The sequence below is a fragment of the Microcebus murinus genome, chromosome 26 (genome assembly GCF_040939455.1).
Source record: "Microcebus murinus isolate Inina chromosome 26, M.murinus_Inina_mat1.0, whole genome shotgun sequence".
Taxonomy (NCBI): domain Eukaryota; kingdom Metazoa; phylum Chordata; class Mammalia; order Primates; family Cheirogaleidae; genus Microcebus; species Microcebus murinus.
This window is the reverse complement of record NC_134129.1, coordinates 10812374-10833776: the sequence shown is the minus strand read 5'-3', so window position 1 is coordinate 10833776 and position 21403 is coordinate 10812374. Positions and strand designations below refer to the sequence as shown.

Here is a 21403-nt window from a genome sequence, read left to right as displayed (position 1 = left end):
TCAGTTCTTTCTATTGCTTAGATTTTCTCTTTTTATTAATAGATATAAATTAGAAAAATAATGTAGTTATTTTTTCTTTAAAAAATGCTAAAGATATGTCAAAATATAGACACTATGTCCTATAGTTTCAACTGATACATACATATATATAAAGTCCCTCAATCATGGAATGTTTGGCAATATGTGTTTTTCACAGAAGATGAAGAGTCATTTTACAATGTGAGGAAATCAGAGCTATATGCCATTCATTAAACAGCACAACATGATCGGTCCTTCGTGTAATCCAGTTGATTTAGGACTTACTATTCCTTTTCTTCTTCCAGCAAACCAATCTGATCCAATAGGCCAGCACAGAGCATCTTAGGTCTAAGTGAAAACAGATAACCTGCCAATGTGAAAGTTTCTTATGTCTTTGTTAAAACCTTCATACCTACTATGACAATCAGGTTCCAAGATAACCCCAAAGGATCCCAGCTTCCTGGTTTTCATGGCCTTCTATAGCTCCCACCTCGAAGGACAGAGCTGATTTATATGTTCAATAGGATCTTTTGTTATAACTTTATTTGACGTATCTGACAATCAGCAGTTACTTCTCATCCACATTGACTGACTGTAGATTGTTGAAAGTGGTAACAGGTACATAGCTAAACAAAGCACAGAGTGTGTTTAGTGAATCTCCATCCGCTTTACGTTTTCTGGACAACCGCACATGGATATGACATAGGAAATTCCTTAGTAATTGGGCCCAGACAGCTTTGTTGAACCTGGTATCAATGCACACATCAGGAGTCCCCATCTCATTCATGGCGAATTTCTTTGAGTGCCTGAGGGGCACACTTCTTGAAGCCCACTCCATGGATGCTCTTGTGAGTGTTGACGGCATATTCTAGGGTCACCACCTCATTGATCGCTGAACAGTCCTTCTTCTCACTGCTCTCCTTTGTTGGGGCCATTCTGCGAGGCCCAAGTTGGAAAGGAGGAGCATGAGGGATTGTCTTCAATAGGATATTGAATGTGACTACCAAGACTGAGTGATAAAGGACATTGTGGCTTCTGTGTTACTCTGTCTCTCGGATTGCTTAGTCTGTGAGAAAGTAGTTGCCGTGTTGTAAGGACACACGTGCAGCACTATGAAGAAGTCCACATGGAGAGAAAGGAAAGACTTCCAAGAGCCAGTGAGGGCAGCTCTGTTGAATGAGCTGTCTTGGAAGTGGAGGCTCCAGGCCTTGACAAGCCTTCAGATGAACAGGATCCCAGCTGACGTCTTGATTGTAACCTCCTGAGAGAGACCCCATTGCCAGAACCACCCAGCTAACTTCCCCCAGATTCCTGACTCTCAGAACTCTGTGAGATAACAAATGTTTATTGTTTTAATTAGCTAGGTGGAGTAATTTGTTATGCAGCAATAGATAACTATTACACTTACGAAGGGCCTTTGATCTTTTATTTTTATAAAAGCATCTTGTCATCACTACCCCACTATACATATGCACACAAACACTCATATACATTCTCACATACAGCCATAAATAAATTCTAAAAATCATTTTTGTCTACTTCAAATACACTCAATCATAAAATGTTTTCTCTAAATAATTCCCTCTAAGTGTGCATATTAAAAATTGCTATAATTTTAAAGTAACTTAAAATCATTCCATCCAAAAGTCAGAAATTAATTTTACTTTTTAAATATTTGCATATTATGCCAAAATTAATTTAATCTAATAGTGCTATGGACCAAGGATAATAGGCCTGAGCTCTGTTACACAGCATATCATTAAAACATAAACCACTTTCACTCTTTCGGACATTTGGTATCACCATGATTAAGAGTTTATGCTGGTTGGGCGCAGTGGCTCACGCCTGTAATCCCAGCACTCTGGGAGGCCGAGGCGGGTGGATCGCTCAAGGTCAGGAGTTCGAAACCAGCCTGAGCAAGACCCCGTCTCTACTAAAAATAGAAAGAAATTAATGGACCGACTAAAAATATATACACAAAAAATTAGCCAGGCATAGTGGCGCATGCCTGTAGTCCCAGCTACTCGGGAGGCTGAGGCAGGAGGATCGCTTGAGCCCAGGAGATTGAGGTTGCTGTGAGTTAGGCTGATGCCATGGCACTAGCTCTAGCATGAGCAGCAAAGTGAGACTCTGTCTCAAAAAAAAAAAAAAAAAAAAAGAGTTTATGCTACCAACAGAGATTTTCCTACTTTGAAATATACATAGGTAATCTCAGGAACCACAAAAAATTGTGTACATGACACTAAACAAAAGTAAGTTTGTCATCAACATACGATGCTTCTTGGCTAAGGCCTGTATCATAACACATAAACAAATTTATAAGACGTGATTATCTTGCTGCTTCAGCTGGTTTGCCTGCTTGCCACAAAGCACTCCTAAGTGCAACATCTTGAAGACATTCCTTATGTTTAACACCACAAGAAACCACTTTTGCACTCCCAATTTGTTGTGAGCGTGGTGTTTGTTTTTTGTTTTTTGTGTTTTTGAAGTGGGGGCACTACAGATTGGAAAGGCATGCAAGGGTTGTTTGTTTCCCACAAACTAGTCATCTTGCTGTGAGAAGAGGGAAGCTCCCATCTCAAGCTCTGCAGAAATGCACTGATTGGCACTCCACTGGCTCGTTGATCTTAAGCACAGCCAGTAGAAGCCTGATTGTAATTATTCTTTTTCCTGCTCTCTCTTATATATCAGGTGCAGCAGGGCTCTCAGGGATGTGCTGTTTAGTATCAAAACCCAACAAAATTGGAGAGTTCCCCTTCTTCATTCAATGGTAGGCAAGGAAACACATTCAACATGGCTAAGTTGTTTGCAAGCCAAGTAAAACATAGCACGTCTTGTGATCAGAGCTTAGCCAAGTGCTCATAGTGGGTGGTCAATGCACATTTGTCTAATTTAACTGAATGATTACAGAGAGCTTTAAACTGAACTGGAGCTTTAAAAAGTTTCCATTGTAAAAGCGCCAGCTTTTAACACTAAAATATGGTGGCACATTCATATTCTCAGAATGTGCCTATGGGGTTCTTTCTGGAAACTTCCTGTGGTGCAGGCTATAATGACAATATGTGACCAGGAGGGTGACAAAGGAAGCATCCTGCCATAGTTTTCTAGTCCCCCAGCCCCTGAGAGTTAATGAAGTATCCAGTATCCTTTTAATGAATCCATTCTCTTTTTCAATTATCCAGAGAGTTATTTCTGTTTCTTACAACTAAGAACCTTAACTGATACACATATTCTTTAAAGAATAGATTCCAGAATTTTAAGCTTTTAGGCCCCCTTTTAAAGGAGGAAATAAAAATCTGTTACAGAGCTGATAAACACATCATGAAATTAAAACATGCCATTTCAATATAATATGATTTTTAAATTATATCATAACACTGAAAAGTAAAATATATATAATTTCTGAACTTAAAAAGTCATTGAGATTTACCATTTTTAGCTTCATGTCAAAGATAACAATTTTTTACAGTGAAACAGGGATCCACAAGCATTTGGAAACCACTGCTCTAGAATATGCAGCTGAAAATATTTTCCTAATTATCCCTTATAATACAGTTCACAAACTACCATTTTATTTCATTTTTATTTTCTCTCAACTTATCTCCTTTCATTCGTATGTGATGATGTTACAATTAATTTAAATAACTTAGTCTATGGGTTAAATTGTGTTAGGGAAAATGGTTTTAAAAAAGTGATCCCCTAGGATCAGAACCCAGGACTCTGTGTCTCAGAAACTTTTCTACTTTCCAATACATTATATTAGCCTCACAATAATTGCAATGACATATTCCAGATACTGTCCTAGGGACTTCATATACATTGTTTCTAATTCTCTTAACCACACTACAAGGAATGCATTATTTTCCTATTTTCCTGCTTGGAGGTATCTGGGGGCTTCTTCAAGGCTACATAGTGAAGAAGAAGGCTGGAGTTTAAACCAACTGCAGCTGCCTCCAGAGTTTCTTTTTTTTAATTTTTTTTTTTATTTCAGCATACCTAACCAGTCCTCCTCAACACTGTCAAGGTCATCAAAAATGGGATAGTCTGAGAAACAGCGTTTTTAAGAGGAGCTTAAGGAAATACGACAACTAAATATAATTTGATATCCTGGATAGGATTCTTGATCAGAGAGAGGATAGTACATAAAAACCAAGGAAATCTAACTAAAATATGAACTTTAATAATAACGCATCAGCATCAATTCATTAATTGTAACAAATGTACCATAAGACAAATGTAAGATCACAGTAATAGAGGAAGTTGTGTGTGTGTTATATATGTGATGGTGTGTTATGTCAACTCTCTCTACTATTCTTCCCAATTTTTCTGTAAATCTAAAACTGCTCTAAAAGGTACAGTCCACTTAAAAAAAAGACAGGGAAAAAAATGATCCCCAAATTGATCTATAGAGTCAACACAATCCCTATCAAAACTCCAACTGGCTTTTGTATAGAAATTGACAAACTGATCTTAAAATTCATAAGGAAATGCAAGAAACCCAGCATGGCTAAAAGAAATCTTGAAAAAGAACATGGTTGGAGTATTCCCATTTCCTAATTTCAAAACTTAATATAAAGCTACAATAAACAGTACTGTATGGTATAAGCATAAGTATATACATATAAATCAAAGGAATAAAGCTAATAGTCCAGAAATAAACCCATACATTTATAGTCAATTCATTTTCCACAAAGCAATTCAAGAGGAAAAGAATAGTTTTTTTCAACAAATGATAGTGGGACAACTAGATATTCATATGCAAAAGAATGAAATTAGACACCAATCTCACACCATATATAAAAAGTAACTCAAAATGGATGAAAGAGCTAGATGTCAGAGCTAAAACTATATAACACCTAGAAGAAAAAACACAGGTATAAATCTTTGTGACCTATGATTAGGCAATGATATTCTTACACATGATGTCAAAATCAAAGAAAATATAGATAAATTAGATTTTATCAAAATTTAATACTTTTTGTACTTCAAACGATACTATCAAGAAAGTAAAAAAACAACACACAGAATGGGAGAAAACTTTTGCAAATTATATATGTATAATAATGGTCTATTATTCCCAAATATACTTTAAAAATTACTACATTGACATGTCAATGAGGGGCAGGAGCACTTTGGAAGCACAAGTGCAGAAAATGTCTCCTTCCCCACCACTCATCACCACAACAACATGTCAGGCAATGGTTACATTGGAATACAACTGAGAGAGATCCAAGACAAACATACTATCTGGGAAGCTATGCAGAGAAGCCCTAAAGCCAAATAGGAAGCATATATTGAGAACTACACTCTTGCAAACTAGGTCACATCATGAACACAAACATCCCTAACAGAATATGAAGCTGGTGGTGCACTGAGGTGACCCAGCAACAAAAAATATCAAATCCAGGTCAGGCATAGTGGCTCATGCTTCTAATCCTAGCATCTGGGAGTCAAGGCAGAAGGATTGCTTAAGGTCAGGAGTTTGAGACCAGCCTGAGTAAGAGGAAGATCCTGTCTCTATAAAAAAAAAAAAAAAAAAATAGAAAAATAAGCCTCACATGGTGGCATGTGCCTGTAGGCCCAGCTACTCAGGAGGCAGAGGCAGGAGGATCACTTGAGCCAGGAGTTGGAGGCTCCAGTGAGCCATGATGATGCTACTGCACTTTACCTGGGCAATAGAGTGGGACTGAAAAAATAAATAAATAGATAAAATCCAGCCCAATTCCTGGCTAGATTAACACAAACCCCCATACTAAATTCCTAGCAGAAGAAAAGGTATATACATCTGCTCTGGAAACATAAGTTACCTCATTATCTAGCAGATAGGTTATTTTATCATGGAGATGGAGTTTATATGAAAAAATAAAATGGAAATGGACATTAGCAATGATGAAAAATACCTTCAATGAACTTATAAGTTGACTTGAAACTTTCAATGATAATATCAGTGAACTTGAAGATAAGTCAACAAAATTACCTCAACTGAAATGAAAAGAGAAATAAGGGGGGGGATAAAGAGAGAGGGAAGAAAAAAGAAAGAAGAGAACATCCAAGAACCATGAGACAGTATTAAATGATGTATGTATAACAGGAAAAGAAAAGAAAGAATGGGCTGAAGAAAATTTAAAAATAATGGCCAAAGTTTTTTCAAAGTGAGTAGCAGATACAAAACCACAGATCTAAGAATTTGGAAAACACCAATACAATAGAACAACAACCAACACCAACACCACCAAAAACAAAAACTCTGAGCATATATAACATTCAAACTGCTAAAACCAAAACCAAAGATCTCTAGGGCAACAAGAAAAGGAGATGAGATATATCACCTATACAGGAACAAGAGTAACAAATGTAGCAAAATTCTCTTTAGAAACCATGCAATAAGAGAAACAATGCAGTAACATCTTGAAACTGATTTAAAAAAAAACAACAAAATTTAATACCCAGTAAAAATAGTTTCAATAATAAAGAGAAATATACAAACACAATGAGTGAGATGTGCAACGTTTGGGGGATGGACACACTTGAAGCTTTTACTCACGGGGAGGAGGAGGCATGGACAATATATATAACCTTAACACTTGTACCCCCATAATATGCTAAAATAAATAAATAAATAAATAAATAAATAAATAAATAAATAAATAAATAAATAAATAAATAAATAAATAAAATAAAAATTAAAAAAATAAATAAAGAGAAATTAGAGCTTTCCCAGACATTTTATTTCCAGACATATAAAATCTGGGAGGATTTAATGCTAGAAAATCTAAGAAAATATTTAAGGAAGTTTATTAGGAAAAAACAAATATATTAGAAACTTGGATCTACAGAAAGAAGTTAAAATGTCAGTAATGGAGTGAATAAAATCAATTAAATTAAGTTTTTATATTAATTGCTATAAAATATAACTGTATAAAGCAAAAAGTGTGTGTTGTAAGATACACACACATATGAGATTATATATATATATATCACATATAAAAGCACCAAAAATATTCTAACTAATCTGTGTAAAAATTATATGCTACAAACTATAAAACTCTAATGAAAGAAATGAATGGAGAGAAGTACCATTTTCATAGAATGAAAGACTCAGTATTATTGAAATGTCAATTCTCCCAGCTTAATTGATATATTCAAAACAATCCCAATCCAAAATCACAAGTCTATCTATAATTTGTTTCTAAAAATTATATGAAAAGCCCACAAAAATTAGCCCACAAAATAACAGCCTATGCCATTATAAAAGTAATGAACAAAGTTGGAGAACTCACACTACCTGAGATCAAGATTTACTATAAAGCTATAGTTGAACAAACAGCATGTATTAACAAAGTTAGACAGACACATAGATTGTTAGAACAGAATAGAGAATCCAAAAATATTCCCACTCAATGTAGTTAAGTGATTTTTCACAAAGGTGCAACAGCAATTCAATAGAGAAAAAATAGCCTTTTCAATAAATGGCGATAAAACAGTTGGATGTCCATATACAAAATAATGAATCTTGATATATACCTCACCAATTTTTAAAATTAACTCCAAACGGATCAGTGACCTAAATGAAAAGATAAAACCATAATACAAAGTATAGCAGTAAACATAAATGAAAATCTACATAACCTTTATTAATAGTTTGGCGATGCTTTTATAAAAAACTAAAAAAAATCACACCTGATAAAGACTTGTAATCACAATACACACAAAACTCTTAAAGCGCGAAAAATAAGAAAATTAATAACACTGTTAAAAATAGTCAAAAGTTGGGTATAGTGGCATGGGCCTGTGGTCTCTGTTACTCAGGAGTCTGAGCCAGGAGGATTGCTTGAGCTCAGTAGCCCAGGGCTACAGTGCGCTATGATTGTGTCTATAAATGGTGACAGCACTCCAGCCTGGGCCACATCCAGTTTCTTGGGAAAAAATAAAATAAAAAATTGGCAAAAGATCTGAAACGACACTTCTCTAACGAAGATATATGGATAGCAAATAAACAAATAAAAAAACATTCAGCACACTAGTTGTTATGGAAATTAAAAATTATCAAAGCCACATGTGATAGCCTAGAAAGCTAATAGGAAGGATGAAGGAGGGAGGCAAGGAAGGAAGGAAGGGAGAGAGGGAGGAAGACAAAACCTGACAAGATTAAATGCCAGTGAAGATGCAGAGAAACAGGGTTAATAATTTATTGCTGGTGAAATTGCAATATGGTACAGCCACTTTGGAATAAACTTTGGCAATGTTTTGTGAAGGTTGATATACACTTTCCATATGACCCAACAATGTCATTCTTAGTATTTACTCATATGGACTTCAGTGGGTAAATGGTGCTATATCCATACAATAGAACTCAGGAACAAAAATGAACAAGTTATTGATCCATACAGCATTGATGTTTCTGTAATACACTGTGTTAAGTGACAGAAGTCAGAACAAAAGGATATACATTGTATGATTATGTTAATTGGTGGTAAGTGTAACAGTTGCCTACAAAGTGCCTGCAAAAGGGAATTTTTAGGTGATGGAACTTTCCTACAGTATCGGGGTGGTGGATACATGAATGTATGCATTTGTCAGAACTCAAAGAATCATACACCGCAAAGATTGACCTTTACTGTTCGCAAATTTGAAAGAATCAACAAGGATGTCAGGGAATCATGGGATGGAATATAGAGTGTGACAAATATTATTAAATTACATGTACATGACATAACTTCACTGAAGGGGATGGGAAGAAAGAAGCTGACCTAAATAACTTTAAAACTGTGTTTTCCCTGGATATTGTAAAGCTAAAGACAAAAAGAACAGTACACAACCATTCTCTTGTTGGTAAATTTGCTTTTCACAAATTTTGAATTGCTAATATGAATTAGCAATTCTAAAACAAATTTACATGTTTCTAGACTTGAACATATAGCTAAATAAATTATACAAAAACAGGACCAAGTTTCTTTCTGCCAGAGAAAGAAGTTACAAATAAGAAAGGAAGAAAAGCTAGAATGAGCCTTCTGGTACTGAATTTGTTTCAGAGATATCAGTAAGAACTCACGTTTATTTTAGATGTATACAGATAGATAGGTTCAGTAACCCAGAGATGTGTACAGACATGGGTTATTATTCTAAGGCTGCAGCCAAGGAAGTACAAGATAAGCGTAGAGCATCTTGTAATAAGAGAAAGGAAGAATGTGCTCAACAAAAGAAGAGGTCCCTGTCAAAGGAGCACAGAAGTGAAATAGAAAGAGCTCCTCATGGCCAAAGTTGGATCCAGTTCTGTAATGCAATAAATGAAGATGATATTGAATAACAAATCCAAAACCTACAATAAATATTCATACGTACATCCTGACATAAATCATTGAATAAATAAATGGAGAAATGAAACAATCTTTTTACAGAGGCATTCCAATTAGTAAATGAAGAAGGAATGAGGGAAATAGAAAATCACTGTTAGAACAGTACATTATTCACTCTTGCAGTCAAAATCCACTGATGAATACTAAAATTAGTGAGCAAAACCTTCAGGAAAACAAAATACTTGCAAAACCATGAAGCATCTCCCCAAAAGTATTTATTAATCATTGTGGTGGTTTTACCATGTGTCCACAAATTCTTTGATACTCCTCCCTCCAGGTAGTAAATCTTAATTCCCTTCCCCGTGAGTGCAGGTTGGACTTAGTGACTTGGGTGAATCATAAGGGAAATATAGTAACTTTACAGTAATTTGACATATACCCCCTTAGCAGGTGTATTAGTTTCCTTGGGAAAAACAATATAAATGTGTTCTCTTGCAAATTTAGAGTCTAGAAATCTGAAATCAAGATGTAGGCAGGGACACGGTTTCACTGAAGTCTCCAGAAAATAATCCTTCCTTGATTCTTCTATGGTTGCCAGCAATCCTTGACATTCCTTGGCTTATAATAAATGCATTACTCCAGTCTCTGCCTCTGTCTCCCCATGGTCTTTTCCTCAGTGCATCTGTCTGTTTCCAATGTCTCCTCTTCTAAGAAGGACAACAGTCATATTGGATTTAGAAGCCACAGTCATATAGAAATTAGAGCTCACTGACATATTAGCAGAAGGCTGTGAGAGGAAGAGAATCAGGATGTCTTCAAGTGTTGGGTCTAAGCAATGAGAAGGTTACAACTGCCTTGTACTTGATCAGAGGAAGACTGAAGAGGGAACAGGTTTGGGAGGTATATGAGTCAGGACTCATTTTTTTTCTGCACTCTAATTGTTTAAATGGAAATCTCATGTATACATTAGTTATTACAAAGTAATGACAACCATCAAAAGGCTGTGCTTTTATTAATATTTTATAACAAATAATGTAGAATGAATGTTATATGTGTAAGTGGTACTTTATTGGGTCAATATCATTTTGTTTACCACATGAGACAGAAAAGTATTAACATTTTATTGTTTATACTCATAAAGATTTACCTTGCTGAAGGCTGACTCATTTCATGATCCATACCGATGATGAGGGAATATCTAAGAGGAAATGGAAATGGGAGAATATAGGAGAAAACTGTACAATCTTTTTTATGATTATTTCCTACTATTATTTAAATCCATCCATATAACAATTGTCAAAAACATCACAACTCCTTTCATTCTCTTTCTTTGTTTTTAAGACTCTTAAACTGCAAAATATTTTAGTTGAGACAAGATAACTTGGCCCAACATTATAGAAATACCTAAGTTTTCACTAATAACTTCTTTTCCCTTCTATTCAAGCCAAGTTGCTTGGGAAATTACTTCTTGTAAGTTTGAAAATGATTGCAAATATGAACAAATGTCTCAGTAAACACTACATTGATTGTTTTACTTAAATCTAAATTATTTTATTTGTTCCAAATGAATACAGGATTTTAACAGTTTCATATGAACAGACTTCAAAAAATAATAGTTCCATGCCCTCATGCCCTAAAATCTTTCCTGAAGAACCTTCCAACATAGGTGCTTAATCCCACAGTTATATGCCTTTCTATAAAGGAAGGAGTGAGTCTCTCTAATATAAACAAAAAGGAAACATGTAATAAAAGTTGAGCAATGTATTAAAAAGGAAACTGCCCTTTAGAGATAATGGATCTATTCTCTGCTCTATGCATGAATGCAACTCTCATTAACGCTAATGGAAGTTACGCAGGAGCATCAATATACCTGGTATAACGAATTTCCAAAATGGGTAATAGCATCTAATCTATTCCCAACATAGTTTTGTCTTTAAGCAGCCAAACAAAAGTACTCCTGAAATTTGGGGCTAGAGATAGGTATTTGAGTAAAGAATTTTAAAGTAATAAGAAACTCAAAGAACACAGCAGTCCTTTGGTACCTTTTTTCACTCTTAAAAAAATTCCTTCTAGTCACATGGATGTGATTCTTTCCTGCCTTTGTAGGGGATTTAAGAGACTGGTTTCAAAGCAATGATACCACCTAATCCTTTAAACAGGATAATCTATAAAGCACCACCACAATGCCTGAAACAAAGTTAGTGCTCAGAAAAGTGTAACTGTTTTCCCAATCTCATTCAGCTTTTTAGCATAGAAAATTATCTTAATATTAGCTATCAATAAATGACTTTTATCTCCAGAAAACTTTCCCCTCTGAATTCAAAGGCTCTTGATTATAGACTTTCTGTTGATACTTTCAGTAGCTTAGGGTAACTGCCTGCAGCTTTCTGACTATAGAATTTGTTTTACAATCAGATGGTCACAGCATTCAAGCAAATAGAATTTTTTATTAAGCAAATTATAAATACAATTTACCTAACATTAAAAATAGCCAAGTAAGATCCAATAAATACAAGATCCAATAAATATAAAAATATATATTGAAAATAAGAGTACTTTTGTTAACCCTTCGCCTAAATATCTTCTGTGATTTCTCTCAAAGATGTAATGTCAGTGATCAACAATAGTACTTCAATTCAAAAATGCTCCAGAACAGCTTATCTACATAGCTGGTCTGTATTCAACCATATGACAGAAAAAATTTAATTGTTTTGAAATAAGATACTTCACAGATGATGGTCTTGGTTTGTGTTTAAGTAATTAATTAGTCAATTTATCTGGATCAGATGATTTTATCCATTTTATGTATTGCTATTTTAGGATTTTTTTTTGTGCTATTTCTTCTGCAATATTTTTCTACTAAAATTAAGTCTCAGAAGCGTCCCAGTCACACTTCTTGCTTCTTGTTCAATAATGGGGATTGGTTCTGGTCAGGATGTAGATCTCTTTTCTCTCCCGATCAATCTCAATAGTGTGAGCTCATTTGTATCCTCCCCCCCAGAACCTGTTTTCTATTTTGCAGCCCTCTCTGTGAACTCTAAATAAGGAGTAAGCATCCCTCCTTCCCTCTCCCCATCTAATAGGGTAGAACAAGTGAATTCTATTGAAATTATCAAGAATAGTTTGCAAGATAGAAACCAAACTGGCATACTGCTGACATAAATATCTTCATAGTTTCCATGATAATCACATATATAATTATGTGACTAAAGTGTTTTGAGAAAGCTTGATCTAAAATTGGAGAGAGGGGGAAAAATAGAGAGAGATTCTGACACAGAGTCTGGAAACAGCACAGATCAAACAAGTAGTGGAGGGAGCTGGCAAGAATAGAACTAAGATGATTGAAAATTTCCTATATGCCTGACATTTTTAACATTAAGTATGACTGCCATGCATTGAGTATCATTCAAAGAGCCTGAAGCCTGAGAGATTTAGTAAATTTCCTGAAGTTACACATCTTATAAATAGTATATGCACACATACTTTGATTCCAAAGCTCCTGAAATTTCCACAGCTAGACAAGTCTGCCTCACTAATAAAATGTCATTTCGCCAATACTCTCAGTCCCCTGAGTAGATCACCAAAGCCATGAAATTAGAAAGCTTCTGTTCTCCTACAAAATTTGCAATGATGTGTACCCCAAACCATAGGATCTATGCACTGTAAAATAACATCTTCTCATTTTCAGAAATGTAGCTAAATTATTTCATATCTGTTATATAGCATGTATATTGCTCCTAATCCCAAATATAATATTTTTTAAAGAGCATGTTTTTCCATTCTGATTCAAAAGAACACTTTTTGAACCTCAATTTCCTGTGGCCTCTTAGTTCCAAATATAGTACCATATAAGACTCTATAAACCATTATGTATTATATTACAATTAAAATAATCTAGCTGATTAAGGTGGCTCACACCTGGAATCCTAGCACTTTGGAAGGCTGAGGTGGGAGGATTGCTTAAGGTTAGGAGTTCAAGACAAGCCTAGGCAACACAGCAAGACCCTTTTCATTATTAAAATTTTTTTTTTTTAATATTAGCCAGACATAGTGTCATGTGTCTATAGTACTAGCTACTTGGGAGGCTGAGCCAGAGGGTCACTTGAGCCAGAAGTTTAAAGTTGCAGTGGGCTAGTGTTGCACCACTATACTCTATCCTGGTAAGAGAGTGAGACTCTGTCTCAAAAAATAAAATAAAATAAACCCATTTCTATTGTTCTAAAAACAATATGCTTTAGACAGATTAACTATCATTTTTTTTACCATTTTCTTCATTAACATCTATTAATTTTGCTTTTAAAGAAACAACCTGGCATAACAGAAAGAGCATAGGAAAACTTGGTCCAAATCCCCCAAAATATTTCTTATAATGTTTATGATCCTATGAAAGGTTAAATAACTTGTTTGTGCTTCAGTCTTCACAGCTGCAAAATTGGAGCTTAATATTCACCTCCTTGATTTGTTATTTAGTTGAAAAGGCACTGTACCTGTTACACATTATGCACAAAATAAATTATTATACTCTATTATGATCACCATCAACAGTATTCAAGTCAATTCAAAGAGGTTAGAATAACCTGGCTTTTATATGCACAATTTACTGAAATTTGTTTTTCAGGTTGGGGATAATACCTGCTAATTGATGGGCATTAAGTTAATTAGGATACACAAAGCACTAATTGCAGGGAACAAAAGAATCCGTAACACAAATGCCTTACAAAATAGAGAATGGTTGTGATGTCATCTAACATAGTGTTTGAGCTCTACCAGTACAACACTACACTGTTTTCAGTAAAATCTAAACTTGTATAGCCAAATGATATATTTGTGTCTTTGGAAACTCACTAAAAATTAACAATTTTTTTCTTTGTTTCTTCTTTTTTATGTCCAAAAATTTAAAATGTATTCAATAGTCTAAGAAAATAAAATAATTCACTGATACTTCCCCCATAGTTTTATTTTTTCTCTTCTTCTATCCTTTCTACAAACTCTATTTTTTAGTCCCTTTCCTTCCAAGAAAGTCTCAAAAACTCATTCACCCTGAATATAAAATGTAAAGACCAGATTAAAATTATAATGTCATTTGTGAGAAGAAGAAATTTTTTATTTTATAGTTAGCTTAACCCAAAAGTAATGTCATCTAACAAGTACTTCCAGGTATAAAAATTCCAGGAACAGGCTACCAAAAAGTTCATCAGATCTTTGAGAGCTGGTAACCCGCACATCTTCTACAAAGTTTCCAAATATTTACTCTTAGAGAAAAACAAAATTAACTGTCAGAAGCAAAACAAAAGTACCAAATGCCCAGGAAATCAGCTATCCCAATCATCTTGTCAAGGTAGAACACTGAATATTAATAATAAGCAAAAATACTCTTAGTACTATCTTGTGGAAAGATCTACCACAACTATATCTAAGTTATTTATGTCCCCTCTCCATCATTTTCTTTTTGTTCATGTTACACCTATGCCACCTAAAAATAAGAAGGGCACTAGCTATATCTATTTAGGATTGGGAAAGGAAAATATGCATCCTTCCATCTTGGTCCATATATACCAATGTATTACACGTTAAGATGTCATTTATCAAATAATATTCCAATAAGCCTGTCAGCAATATGCCCTCCAATCTTTGTGCAGTGCAACGGAATTCCAAGTATGCCTTACAGAATTGCCTTTTGGTCTGTTCTTAACCCACCTTCTACTATGCTATATTTCTTTCCAGGTCTTAATAGCTAAAATTTAAATTTGATGGATTAAAGCAATGATTTTTATTTTTAAAACACACAGAAAAATAAACTGTAAAAAGAATAAAGATTGACTCTGTAAATTGGAACTCATAGAGCTTAAAACACAAAAGAGAAAGGAGTTACTAAATAAAATAAGTATAATTTAAAAGTCAAATTTAAGTATATTCATAAAACATAGGAAATTGTGTATATTTTAGCCCTCAGGAACAGACAATATTATTTGCCACAAAATTCTTAAGTTTCTTTAATGAAATAATATAATGTTTAAAATATGGGGGGAAACCACTGTAAAAATGGAGTAGTGTTACTATGGCAATAGAAAACCAGTCAACTAGTCTCAGGCACAAAAAAAAAAAGTGAAAATGAATTCTTGTTCCATGAGAAATAATACTACAGATGATACCCAATATACCTGCAACATTTTTGACATAATAAATAATCCAGTAATATTTAAAAACTCATTTCTTATAGAAACATTGTTCTGAGACTTTGGAAAAAATTAAGAAAACACAGTTCTATAATGACACTAAAAATCTGAAGAGAGTATATGATGTTTCTTGGGATAAAGATGGGACATCGAAAAAATTGATTTTATTTTTTTGCTTTATTAAATATATATTATTAGGTTTCTACAAAGTACCAGCACTGTAATAGGTACTGTGGATAAAATAAGGTACAAAGAAACACAATCCCTATTATCTTGGAGAGAAAGTGAAGTGCAAAATAGGATACTAATCTTATATGTAATGACATATAACCATACGATCTTTGAATATGTTATTCTTGCTGTCATAGGCAATGGGTGGGCACAGAGGAAGAATTCCTGACATAAGGAGAACATCTGGTGAATTTTAGAAACTGTTAATAAAAAGCCACTAGGACTCCAAATATACAGGATCTTGTAGAAAAGTTGACTTTGGCCTTTAGCCTAAACACAATAAAAAACTATTGAAGTTCTAATCAGAGAAATGACATGGTCATATTTTCACTTCTAAAAAATTATATTTCATACTGCATTGTTCAGCTTTGTATGGAAGAAAACATCAAAAGCGTATAAAACAAAAAAAGGGTTTATATGGCAATGTTTACTTGTCAGTTGTGGATCAATTCTGGCTGCCAGGCTATACTTCTGTTCCCCAAGACTTTTTCATTTTTAGATCAGGCTGAAGAAGCAGCTTCTACTTGGGACATGCTCTCCTCATGGCATATCAAAATAAACAATCCACAGTGTTCTTAAAGCTTCCGGTTAAAAGTGAAACAAGATCTTTTTTGCTCAAATTCCACTGGCTCCTAAAAATCACATGGCAAAAACTGACCAAGTATTCTGAAAACATACTTGACCTAATGAGAAATATGCAAGCCACATGGCAAAGGGATGTGGAGGAGTGAGTATATAGTTCTTTATCAAAGAAGGAAGAGAACAGTTAGTAATGATAGAACAATCTACCAGAAAGAATTTTCTAACTTACTCGCCTTTAAATAAATCTTATGACTCTAATAAATAAAGTATAACATCTTATAGCAAGAACATATCATTCTTAAAATCAATTTACTTGTTACTGTTAACTGAGGAATCACAAGGTTTATAAATTTGGAAAGAAGGGCTCTGTTTCTTGTAAAGGGCTGCAGCCCGCATGAATATTCACAAAGGGGGCCACACACATGCAGAGTAAGCAAACATGCATGTTATATATGTCCCATGTTCACTTTGGGGTGCATACGACATTTAACTGCATTAACATTATGTTCTATACATCATAAGGTGAAATAGAGGACACAGAGGCATCCTGTGGCAGCCTTTGTAAACTGGCCAGAACCAGTCCATGGTAGGTGGTCTCTTATCAGGAAGGAATTCCCGTTAGTTGTTGTGTAAATCAGTGGTGGAACTAGTTTTTTCAAAAGGTCTGGGTTTTGTTTGACTCTTAGGAAAAAAGCCTAATGGTGGCTACTGAAGGAGGGGGTATAATGAGGCATGTCCAACCTCCCATCCTATCATGACCAAGAACTCAATCTTTAAGGCTTTTCTATGGGCCCCTTGGCCAAGAAGAGGATTGTGCATTCTGTTGGGGAACATAGGATTTTATTTTTATTTCTCATTACTTAAATATGAAGAGACAGGGGGTAGACTTATCATGAATGAGACGGAGGAGGTATTCAAGGATGATTACTTAAGCAATAACATAAAGGCATATCACAACTGCATAAAATAGGTATCCTCCAATAAAAAGTAAAATAAAATTGAAAATCATCTCAGTTAATCGATTTCAAGGCCTGTATTTGTGACATGTTTATTTTTTTATTTCACCTAAATTGAATAAATTAATTTGGAAGATTTTCATGATCAGAATATTAAGGCTTGTCTCTAGTTACTTGTGCCCCATTGCATCAGAAATATATACAGCACTATGTCATGTAAATAAGCATTAAAATTTAGCCAACCACTTCCTTATAAAGTAAACATAGTTAATCCATGAAGGCTTGGCACTTAATATATAAATCATATTTTATTTGAAAATTGATTGTTTAACTTCATCAGAGTTAGATAACCAAAACCTGTGTTTCAACTAAGGTAATAACTTCTTCATTTGTACTTTTTAATGATGAGGGAATTTATAAATGCATAAACAATTTACCCTTACCATTGAAAAATCTGCCTAATGATGTCGCCTCCTGGGAATTTCAGCAGTCTTTCTAGAAACTTGCACACATCCTGCCTGTTCAAGGTGTGCCCAAGCACAGAAATTTTAATGTTCCTTAAAAAGTATCTTCTTTGTACTAATAAATACTAATTTTCATAAGTATTATTCTATGAAATGACTCATTTATAGTACACTTGCTTTATATTGCTATGTAACAGATTATTACAAATTTGCAACTTACAATGATACAAATTTATTATCTAACACTCTCCTTGGGTTACAAGTCCACAGACATATTAGCTAGGTCACCTGAGAGTTTCTACAAGGCCAAAATCAAGGTGGCAGCCAGGACAGCAATCTCATTTTAGGTTCAAAATCTTCTTCCAAACTTACTGAAGTTGGCTGAATTCAGTCCTTTGAGGCTATAGGGACTAAATTCTCCCTTTTATTCCTAGCTATAGGCCAAGGACTCCTCTCAACTTCTAGAGGGCCCCTCTCAGGACATTGTCAATGCCGACTGACCCCATAGGCACTTCAGGCCACAGTAGTTCGCTTCTTCAAGGACAATATGAAAATCTCTCTTTTCAATTTAAAATCAACTGATTATGGGCCTGAATTATAGCTGCAGAATTCCTTTTGCCACATAATATGACATAATCACAGGAATGATATCCCATCATATTCACAGGTCCCACTCACACTCTAGAGGAAGGAATGGAATCTTCAGGATCATCTTAGATACCTACCTACCACACAGGTTACACTTCTTTGGGTTTGGGTTTTTGTTGTTGTTTTTTTTTTTTATAACTGGCTGTGCTGATTTAACAATCTAAAACTGTAGAAATATAAATTCAATGCCACACAATTAATCCTAAGTACAGTTTGATATGCCTGGAGTATCTTCCAGGAAGAAAAAAAAAACACATTTCACAATCTATACTATATTGAGTAACCTTCTGTAATTAAAAATTCACTTCATAGAAACATAGTTAAATTTAAGATAATTTGGCTATTAATATAAACAGTGAGTGAACCAGAAAGGTCCAAAAGAGAACTAAGATGGTTTCTTTAAACACACCTCCAATGCAATTCTTTCTTTTCACTTATTAAGAAGGAACATTTGCTTTCCCCTTGGGATGATCCTGAATGAACACCAACATGGATAGTATCTACTAGCAACCTCAAAAGATATGGAACAAGTAAAAACCATCATCCCAGGACATTCTGGGCTCCTGAAATTTGTGAGCTAGATTTTTGGTAAATAAGCAAACAAATCAACATGATAGAGAGAGAAAAAAAATATTGGCTAGCAACCCTAATCTTAGCCCAAATGATGTAAACCCTGAAATTTGTATTTTAACCTGAATGCTCACAAAATTCCAATTTCTTTGTTTTAAATTATTAGGGCAACCTTATATTATTCAAAAGATATGTATACTTATTTTTCCTTAATTATGAGCTTTTAATAACCTGAATATCTAAGGATAAAGATTTAAAAAGTTAAATGATCATTACCTTATAATATAAGTAGAAAAGTTGTAAGGCTAATAAGGGATAAAAACAGACACCATTGGAGTTGCCATTTATTATTGAAAATCATCTAATTTTGGCATGGCATGAAATACAGTATAAATATTTAATTTTTTATTGAAACTATTCAAGAAAGATATGGGTTTTTAGATACCGTCTGCAGGCAAGCATAAAGAAGTGCTGAATTGTCCAATTCAATTATAACTCAAAAACTGCACAGTGAGATTCATAGATAGTTTGAGTGGTTTCACATTTACCTAATTATTGTTCTACAGTACATTTTATTGTTTGTAAGCTTTGTTCACTTCCGTATATTTTATCCTATTATGAAATATATGATTCAAATTTGAAAATAGGAAGATTTAAACTTAAACTATTGTTTACCAAACTGAATAAGGTAAACCTGGAATCCAATCCTATGTTAGGAGAAAATAACCAAAACATAACTTAAAAATATAAGAACATTCTCCCCACTGGCAAAAATATGAAAACTGGTTGGCAAAACACATTGAATTCTCACTATAACACTTTGATACTGAGAAGAATTCAGCAGAAAGCAAGCTTTCATTTTTACCAAAGAAGTTTGAAAGGTAAATATAATAAAAGGATCCTAACTCTAAAGTGATCTTTTGCTCTGATCCTTCGAGGACTGTTATTACAGGAAGATTTCACAGTATCTCTTCAGTCATCAATAAAATGAATAGATATATTAGTGAGGGTTCTCCGGAGAGACAGAACCAATCTCTATCAAGAGAGAGATAAAAGGGGATTTATTAGGGGAATTGGCTGACATGATTATAGAGGCTAAGAAGACAGGTTGTGCAACCTGGATACTCTGGGATGCAAGTAGCATGGCTCAGTCCAAGTCTGTAGAGCCAGAGAAGCCTAAGGTATAATTCTCAGTCCAAGGCCAAAGGCCTAAGAACCTGCAAGGCTGCTATTATAAATCCTGGAGTTGAAAGGCTGGAGTGTATTGAGTTTTGATATCCAAAGGCAAGAGAAGAATAGTGCCCCAGTTCCAAGAAAGAGAGAGGAAATTATCTTTCTTCTGCCATTTTTGTTCTATCCTGGGCCCCAGCAGATTGTATGGTGTCCACCCACGCTGAGGGCAGATTCTCCCCGTTCAGTCCAGGAATCACAGGCTAATCTCCTATGGAAATACCCTCACAAACCCACCCAGAAATAATGCTCCACCAGTTCTCTAAGTATTTCTTTTTTTTTTTTTTTGAGACAGAGTCTCACTCTGTTGCCTGGGCTAGAGTGAGTGCCGTGGCGTCAGCCTAGCTCACAGCAACCTCAAATTCCTGGGCTCAAGCAATCCTCCTTCCTCAGCCTCCCGAGTAGCTGGGACTATAGGCATGCGTCACCATGCCTGGCTAATTTTTTCTCTATAAGTATTTGTTAGTTGTCCAGCTAATTTCTTTCTATTTTTTTTTTTAGTAGAGACGGGTCTCGCTCTTGCTCAGGCTGGTTTCCAACTCCTGAGCTCAAAGGATCCTCCCGCCTCGGCCTCCCAGAGTGCTAGGATTACAGGCGTGAGCCACCTCACCAGGCCTCTAAGTATTCCTTAATCTAATCAAGTTGGCACCTAAAATTAACTATCACAACAGATATTTAATGATCCAAGAATTTATTCATAATTCTAGAAATGTTTTCATCAGCTCCTCCTATAAATCATTTAAACATTTTTCTACCATTTAAGATAAGAGCAAACATTAAGACTTAACACTAAAAATAAAATCATTTTTTTCACGTTTTTTTTTTTACTTTATAAATTTATTTCAGTAAAGTTGACCTTTTTTTGGAGTTCAGTTCAAGGAATTGTAGCACATGCACAGATTCGTGTAACCACCACAACAATCAGGCCACCAACTTGTTCTATCACTCCCCAAAAAAACTCCCTGGGGCTATGCTTTATTGTCACAGCAGGCCCCAACACCTAGCAAGCACTGATCTATTCTCCTCACTATACTTTTGTCTTTTCCAGAATATCACATAAATGAAATTATACAGTATGTAACCTTTCAATGTTGAATGTTCTATGTAAGTACAAACAACAGTCACCCAAAAAAATTCTTAGTATAATCATGTGGAGCTCATTAAAGAAACGTTGTGGAAATATAGCTTTGACATATGCCTACGGACTTGGAACAGAAGACAAAACTAGTTCT

General features: G+C 34.7%; 1 pseudogene; it reads right to left on the bottom strand.

The window, feature by feature from the left end:
* Positions 1-586: 586 nt before the first annotated feature.
* LOC105867846 (large ribosomal subunit protein eL31-like) lies at positions 587-953 on the bottom strand (annotated as a pseudogene).
* Positions 954-21403: the final 20450 nt, after the last annotated feature.